The sequence below is a fragment of the Astatotilapia calliptera genome, chromosome 23 (assembly GCF_964374335.1).
Source record: "Astatotilapia calliptera chromosome 23, fAstCal68.1, whole genome shotgun sequence".
In the NCBI taxonomy this organism is placed as follows: Eukaryota; Metazoa; Chordata; class Actinopteri; order Cichliformes; family Cichlidae; genus Astatotilapia; species Astatotilapia calliptera.
This window is the reverse complement of record NC_137443.1, coordinates 28,317,841-28,325,766: the sequence shown is the minus strand read 5'-3', so window position 1 is coordinate 28,325,766 and position 7,926 is coordinate 28,317,841. Positions and strand designations below refer to the sequence as shown.

Genomic DNA, 7,926 nt, shown 5'->3' with positions numbered 1-7,926 from the left:
GCTGACCACATTCCAGCAACAATTCAACAGCATATTTAAAACCAAAAAAAAAAATCACACATGGAAGATCAGTATGGAAGATAGTCCAAACCCATGACTGGGTTGGCCAAGTAGTGCCGGTCACAAGCCTGGATACATGGGGAGGTTTCCATCAGCAAGGGCATCTAATTGCCAAATCAGACATATGGATCATCATGAGATGATCAGAATGAGACCTCCGTTCAAAATTGGTCTGGTCTGGATTAACAACGACTGCCTATAGTTTTGTTGACCAGAAGGTGGAAATTGTTTGGCGGTAGACAGAGGAGGAGGAGGTAAAGGGAAAGACGTGTTGGGAGGCAGAGAAGGAAGTGAGAGTAGGTACTTTAAATGGAGGGATGACTGGTGGATGATTGGTAAAGAGAGAGCTGGCTGATATGAAGAAAATGAAGGTAGTTTTAATGTCCGTGTAAGAAACCAGTTGGAAGGGAAGCAAGGCCAGAAGCATTAGATTCAAACTGCTTTGCGATCGTGTAGATTGGAAGAGAAATAGAGTAGGGGTTATCATGAAGGAAGATTATGTAAACAGTGTTGTGCTGAATGTTGTCCCACAGGTTAAATGAATTTAGTAGACTTCTGGATGAATTGGCAGAGATTGGTGATTGAAGCGGACTTCAGTAGATATGTAGGTAAATGGAACAGGGGTGATGAGGAGGTGATGGGTGGGTATGACGTAAAGGAGAGAAATGCAAAAAGGGAAATGGGAAAAGAATGAAATGGAATTTCAAGAAGACTAACATTGGGTGAAGGTAAGAGTGGAGGAAGGTCCGCACTGGTGGCCTAAATGTTATGCAGAAGATGCAACCTGGCATAAAGAATATTTTAAGGTGATGAAGAAAGCTGAAGGAGCTTTTTAACCTCACATGATCTCAGCCAGAGCGACGGGCTTCAGGTACTCCTTGTTCCCAAAAACTGCTTCCTCTGTGGAAGCTGTGTTAGTGCAGCGGTCCCCAACCTTTTTTGCGCCACGGACCGGTTTATGTCTGACAGTATTTTCACAGACCGGGGTTTAAGGTGTCGCAGATAATATAACAAATGAAACCAGTACCTGTACCAAAAGAAGTTAGATTTATTCAAAACACATGGGAAAAGACACAGGGAAACAGAGTAAACGATAAAGAAAATAATAACAATAAAAACTGATAAAAAAAATTTTTTAAAAACCCTGAAAACCATAAATTTCACCCCCGAGCCTCAACTCTCGCGGCCCGTTACCAAATGACTCACAAACCAGTACCGGTCCATGGCCCAGGGGTTGGGGACTGTTGTGTTAGTGGGATCCAGGAGATCCCGAAAGCATCCCTTCCCCAACTTCAAAGCCAAACATAATTCTTATTCTTTGGTGTCATCAAACTCCTCCCTTCATCTATTTCAGCCACCTGTCTTGAAAAGACAATTTCTTATCAAATTTTCTGAAACAAAACTAAATATCAGTTAGCGCATGTGTTCTTGTGAATCAAATGTATTATACAAGTATTTCTGAGCCACAGTGTCATCAAAGATCTATGGTGCAACCATACTTGTGACCCTGATGTCCCCTATGTAATCAGCACGTGATCTTCCTAATCAGGAAGGAAGGTTTGTCCTTGACAGCTGGCTCACTGGGCAGCTGGAAATAGTTGGATATGTCACAAAGCCATGACTATATGTAATCACTGGATTATGCAATGTGAGGTTGGAAAGAGAGAGCCAAGCAGAGGAAACATGGAGAAAATCAATTACAGAATACAGACACCTGTTTACAAGAAGAATATTAGGTATTAGTGAGGTTTTAGCAAGTGCTTAATCTATGATTTCTATATTATTACTCCTTAGTATGTCATTTATAAATATAGGTATTTTTCTCCATCTGTTATTGATGGGTCTATCTAGCACAAACCCCTCACTGGAACAATCAGAGACAATTCTTCTACAATTGCAAAAAGCATTGGACACCAGGCAGAACTCTTTGTGTGATCTCGTGCACAAGGGAGAGAACTGTGAAGAGCGCTGCTCCTGACGCTCGAACCCCAGTCACTCTCAGTTAGTTCCCCCGTAGCATTGCTCTTTATTGAGGTTACATAATTATGCATATTTTCATTAACATATGATGTCTTACATAGGCGTACATGTGAACATAGAGTACTGTCTGTGTGTATGTGTAGGTGGGGGGGGGGGGGGGGGGTTAGGATCGACAGGATTGCATCCTATCACTATGCAATCGATTATATACCTCTAAGAATATATGAGTAGGGATGGGTATTGATAAGGTTTTCACGATTCCGATTCCATTTTCGATTCTGTTTAACGATTCCATTCTTTATCGATTCTCTTATCGATTCTTTTTTTTTTAAAAAGGAGAACACTAAGGTCAATTAGCTTAGAACTTTGTTTTATATCTTCTCTTTGAACAAGAAAAATTTAGGAGTAACATGGCCTTACAAACCCAACAGTGAGATCTTAAGAGATCCACAGCCTATGGGTCTTCAATGGGGTGTCACAGGGTCCCCGGGGAAAAAAATTGTAAATGTAAAATAATAAAATAAATATTCTTCTGTTGCAATAACAAAGTATAACATAAATTATTCTGTAGCAATTACACAAGAATATCCAGTAATGTCCCTGCCTACAACTAAACACATTCACTTACCGAAAATCGGGGGCATCTGCTGTGGCAAATGGGTTCAAGCCTTTTACCACAAACTTAGTCACTGCTCGGTGACATTCGTCTATCCTGGCCTGAAAGGAGACGCTACCGGTAGACTGCAGCGAGAACTGCCAGTGAGCGCCAGCCAGACTCTGTCTGTCTCTCTCATCTTGGTCACCTAAATGCACAGTAATGGCACACTGTAAAACCCAACAGTGCATCTTACTAAAAGAAGTAAGTTGTTCTTACTCAGTTCTGAAAAATAGTTAAAGTAACTTTCATGAAGTGTGTTAGGTAGACCCAAAAGTATACATATGATATAATAACTTTATTGTAATAAGTACACATTATGTTTTTGTAACGTTTTAAGTACTGTTGCTTTAAACTGTTTAAGTTGTGCTAATTCATTTGTATTAGTCATCATCCACAGCCCCGCCCCCAGTGTTTTGCCTGGACTTGTCGGCCATGAGACAGGAGCCTCATCAAGAGAGTGGAAAGTACAAGATAAAGTTATTTTTATGTTTTTTTGTTAATGCTTACTTCTAGCATACAAAACGTACATTTATCAGACTGCTTTGTTTTAGTTGTACTTCGTTGTAATTTATCAGACTACTTTGTTGTAGTAGCTCGTAACTTAGCTTGCCAGCACACAATTCCCGCCTAGCGCTGTATGGAGTCTGCCTTCACAATTTAAAAAATTAACGGTTGGTGGCTTGTTTCAATCAATAGTTGGTAAGTAGTCTGATTTTTGCAAACTGCATGCCACAAAACCTTTGGTAAAATCAGTGTTTACGCTTTTCTGACTCTGACCTTTATCAAGTTCAAATGTAGCCTACTTTTGACACAGTGAAAATAGTAGAAAATTTATTTAGTGTTAATTTTAAGAGTTTAACGGACAAGTTCGCCTTTACAAATTTTGAATATGATGGTTAGTGGCATTTTAGTCGCGAAATAATTGACCTTTTCAAAGCTGCACTGCACCAAACCTAAACGTTTCTGACTCTGTACTTTCCAAGGGTTAGCCTATTGTGTACTTCACTTGTGTAAAATTGCTTTATTATTTTATAACGTATAGAGTAGTTGACCTACCTGAATTGAAAATGAACTGTAGTGCAAGAATAAATCTTACTGTTTTCCAAGCTTGTGTTATTCAGATTGACTGTTTTTAAGTGAAGTAAAAGTAAAAACTGTTCTGCTAGCTTTCTGTCCTCATGGCTTTTGTGTTATTACAGTCTGACGATTGAAGGAGCAGTAGCATGCCGAGAGATCATCCAGCACTGCACTAAAGACAACCAGTAAAGGTGATTTTAAAACGATTTGGTATCAAAATGTGGAATTGCAAGTTGTGTAGTTTGTCTAGTTTTTCTACTGCCATAAAAGTCATGTTGTTGAAGCATTATCGGCTCAACCATGGTCAGTACTCCACAATTTCACCCTTACCCTGTCTCTACAACACATGCATGTGTACATTTAATACATTTAATTCATTAAAGATACACATGTCAACAATGCACACTCCCACGCAAAGAAAAGACGGTTCTTATCCAGATTGGAATAAATATGGATTTTGTTGCTCTATGTGTAATTTTAAGCAGCCATTTATTGAAAGCCAAATGTTTATCCATCTGAGGGGGCATTTAAAACGAAAAGAAACTGTTCCATGTCCTTTCAAGAACTGCAATTTTAAAACCAATGTCTACTCAACCTTCAATGCCCACAAATGCAGAGACCACCAAAATTCAACAAGTTACGATGAAGGCATTGTGCAAAGTGTTATAAATGTAGAACAAAAAGATGACATGCAGCTTGATTCAATAGAGTCATCAGATGACAATCAAGTGGCATCCACCAGTGAAATCAGTGGAATTGAGGGTTTAGAAGAGCAGTTGCAATACAATCTGGCTGGATTTTTCTTGAAAATGCAGACCCTTCTCCATGTGTCCCAGAGAGCAACACAGGAGATTATTGAGCATATTGATCAGTTGTTTTTGTTATCAGTACCTCTGGTTAGAAAATCAGTTGTAGATATACTGAAAAAGCACAACTGTACATATACGGACAAACTGGTGGATGAGATTTGTCAGGCAGTTTCTGATAGTAATGTTTTACATAAATGTGTCACATCTGAAGGACCACTAGCTACAGCAAAGAGGAGGAAATCATATTATGAAGAAAATTTTCCATATGTCAAACCTGTGGAGTATTTAATTGAATCGTCAAAGCACACTTATATGTATGTGCCTATTCTCACATCTTTGCAATTGTTGTTGAAAAAAAAATGATGTGCTTGAAGAAATTAAACAAGCACCCACACAGATTCCTGGACATTTCATGTCATTTTGTGATGGATCCTACTACCAGGAAAATGTTCTACTGTCACAAGAGGGACAGAAATTGTCAATGATACTTTATGTGGATGATTTTGATCACAAACCCACTTGGTACCTCAAAGAAAATACATAAAGTCTTTGCAGTTTATTGGACACTGGAAAACTTTCCAGTTAAATCTTGTTCTGCTCTACACTGCACCCAGCTTGCTCTGCTGTGCAATTCCAATGATGTACGCCAGTTTGGGTGTAAATGATCTGAAAACTCTTGAAGAAGTAGGTGCCTACATTGAGACTCTTGGTGAATGTCTTAAAGGCACTGTCTACTCTGTTGTGGCAGACAACCTTCTGCCCATGGACTTGCTGGTTTCAATGAGAGTTTCAGGTCTACATATTTCTGTAGGTTTTGTCATGCCACCCAAACAGAAATGCAAACAGAAAATGCTGTTACAGGGAATTATGTAATGAGAACAAAAGATGCTCATGATAATTATTGTGCAAGAGCTTCAGAATGATGACATTAAGGAAAACTATGGTGTTAAAAACACCTGTGTTCCTTCTGACCATCTCTCTTTCTTTCATCCTGTCACAGGCTTCCCACCTGACTTCCTACACGACCTGTTTGAAGGTGTCATTTCAGTGGAGTTGGCACATTGTTTAAAGGTTTGATTTCTAAGAGATATTTTAACTTAGAAGACTTAAACAGAGCAATTCTGCACTTTCCATACCAACATTCTGACAAAGTTAATCGCCCTCATCCAATAACCTCAAATTTTGCCAGGCGAGGGACCATGGCCAGCACTCTTTCATGAGACACAGGTAAGTACAACTATGTATATAACATTTGCTGCTCATATAGTATGCTGTGTTTTGCTTATAATATTTTTGGAATTCTCTTCAGCTCTACTTTGAATTTCATCGGATCACCAATCAGAATCTGCCACATGTGTTTTATGCTGCGCTGGATGATTATGCTCCTCAGCTGACTGGACTTTACAAAAAGAGGAAAACTGGACGGGTCGGTGAAAGGATGGAGCAGCTTTTGTCGGCATATGGAAAACAGGTATTTAAAAGATACTAATTATTATTCTGCTTGCTTGGCAGTTGCCATTGTTATGTGTTTGTTTATATATATATATATATATATATATATATATATATATATATATATATATATATATATATATATATATAAATATAAGGACACAAACGACATCTATGCAACTAGAACAGCAGTTCTGGCCGGCCTACCAATGTACCTCAGAGATTTTCAAAACATGCAAGGTACTTTGGTATTACAATAATTTGCACATTTGAATTTAAAAAAGGTTGAAAGGAGTTTATAAGTCATCTGGACTTGGGTTGAAAGTTGAAGACGTGAAGTTGAATGACTTATAAACTTCTTTCATCCTTGATTTGACTACCTGGATGAATGAAAAATGAACCTTCACTGTCAACTTAAAACATGTTATGATATATAGAATTTGAAAAACTGAAGAAAGGTGCCTGAACATTTGTATTTATGCTTTTAACAGAGATATTACAGATGAATAATTGTGCACTCTGTATTATATCTTAGGGTGAAATTGAGTTCTATGAAGCCATAGAATTGCTCTGGTTGCTGATGTCGATGAAGAGGAGGTGCCTGGAGGAGTTCCTTTCTCACCACGCCAAGTGTTCATAGAACTTGAAGATCAGTTTGTTATGACTCATCACTCATGGACTGATGCCCTGGTGTCTTTGTTTGGGCTAATCTATGCTCTGCATCTGAGCTATCCTATGAAGTATACTGGCTTTTTTGAGTTCATTCAAGTAGTGTTGCTGAAGCTAGACGATGAGAGAAAGCAACTAAAACCAAAATTGCAGACACTAAAAAATGAGCTTGTGCAGATGATGTTTGTTTTTCACTGGTCACTATATTCGTGCTTTTTCAGTTATCTGTGAATGGCTTCAATAGTTTTATTTGTTCTGGGTAATTAGCTTTCTAAAAGGCAATGTGGAGAAAGCTAAGAATAAGGAGAAAATCCATATTTGACGTTTTGTTTGTGATTGAAAAAAATCTTCACATAGTGTGTAATCTTAAGCTTATTTCTAAAAACATATTTTAGTTACATGGAAATCTTTTGCGAGATAACTGATAATTAGTCAATATGTACAGTATACTTTCATGCTTTATTTTTTAATTGTGTGATGAGTGCCAGTTCACTCGAGGTCTGGGCAAAACTGTTGCGAAGCCACAAATACCTTTGAGAATACTTTTTGTTAGTGACATCCTTAGTTCAGCTGTTTTCTATAGTTGCATTGCTGTAGTGCATGTGATTTCATTATTATACTAAATGTTACTTAAAATTGTGATTGTTATGGCTCTAATTGCCTCTAGACTATTGTTTTTTTATGATGTACACCTATGTATCAGGTCTACATGACTAAATTTGTGTTTTGTACATTTAATCGATTTTCAAAATGCTACAAAAAACATTCAAAATTCCCTAAAAGTGCAAGTTTTAAAATGCCTAATTATTTGTTATTTGATCATGGCTTTAGCAGTCATAGGTTATGACTGAAAGTATGGTTGTATTCATTCTGTATTTTCTCTGCAGTTAAAGTTAATAAAAACTGAATGGAAAGAATAATAGCTTGGTTTTGTGTTAATAGTACTTGAACCATTTGGTGCAATCGGTTTCCCCAATTGGATTAAGTTGTTTAAATACAACTATTTAAGTTAATTTAACTTAATTTGAATATGAGCATGTAACACTTTAAATAAGTTTGAATAAATACAGCATCTTAGTACAAGAAATTTAATGGTTTAAGTTGAAACATACTAAATACAATGAGTAAATAAACATAATGCATTTGAGTTACATTATCATATTTGCTTTGGGTTCTTGGGACTCTAATAAAGTACTTAAATAACCCCAAACTGTTTAAGTT

The 7,926-nt window shown here is 37.4% G+C and overlaps 1 long non-coding RNA gene across 2 annotated transcripts; it reads left to right on the top strand.

The window, feature by feature from the left end:
* The first annotated feature begins 3,087 nt into the window (after nt 1-3,087).
* On the top strand, nt 3,088-7,622 carry LOC113020152 (uncharacterized). Of its 2 annotated transcripts, none has more exons than XR_013905082.1 (6): nt 3,088-3,162; nt 3,898-3,966; nt 5,585-5,655; nt 5,774-5,811; nt 5,894-6,055; nt 6,572-7,622. It is a non-coding gene; the product is annotated as an uncharacterized LOC113020152 (long non-coding RNA). The 2 variants fall into 2 exon arrangements; XR_013905081.1 differs by having other exon boundaries at nt 3,106-3,397.
* Nucleotides 7,623-7,926: the final 304 nt, after the last annotated feature.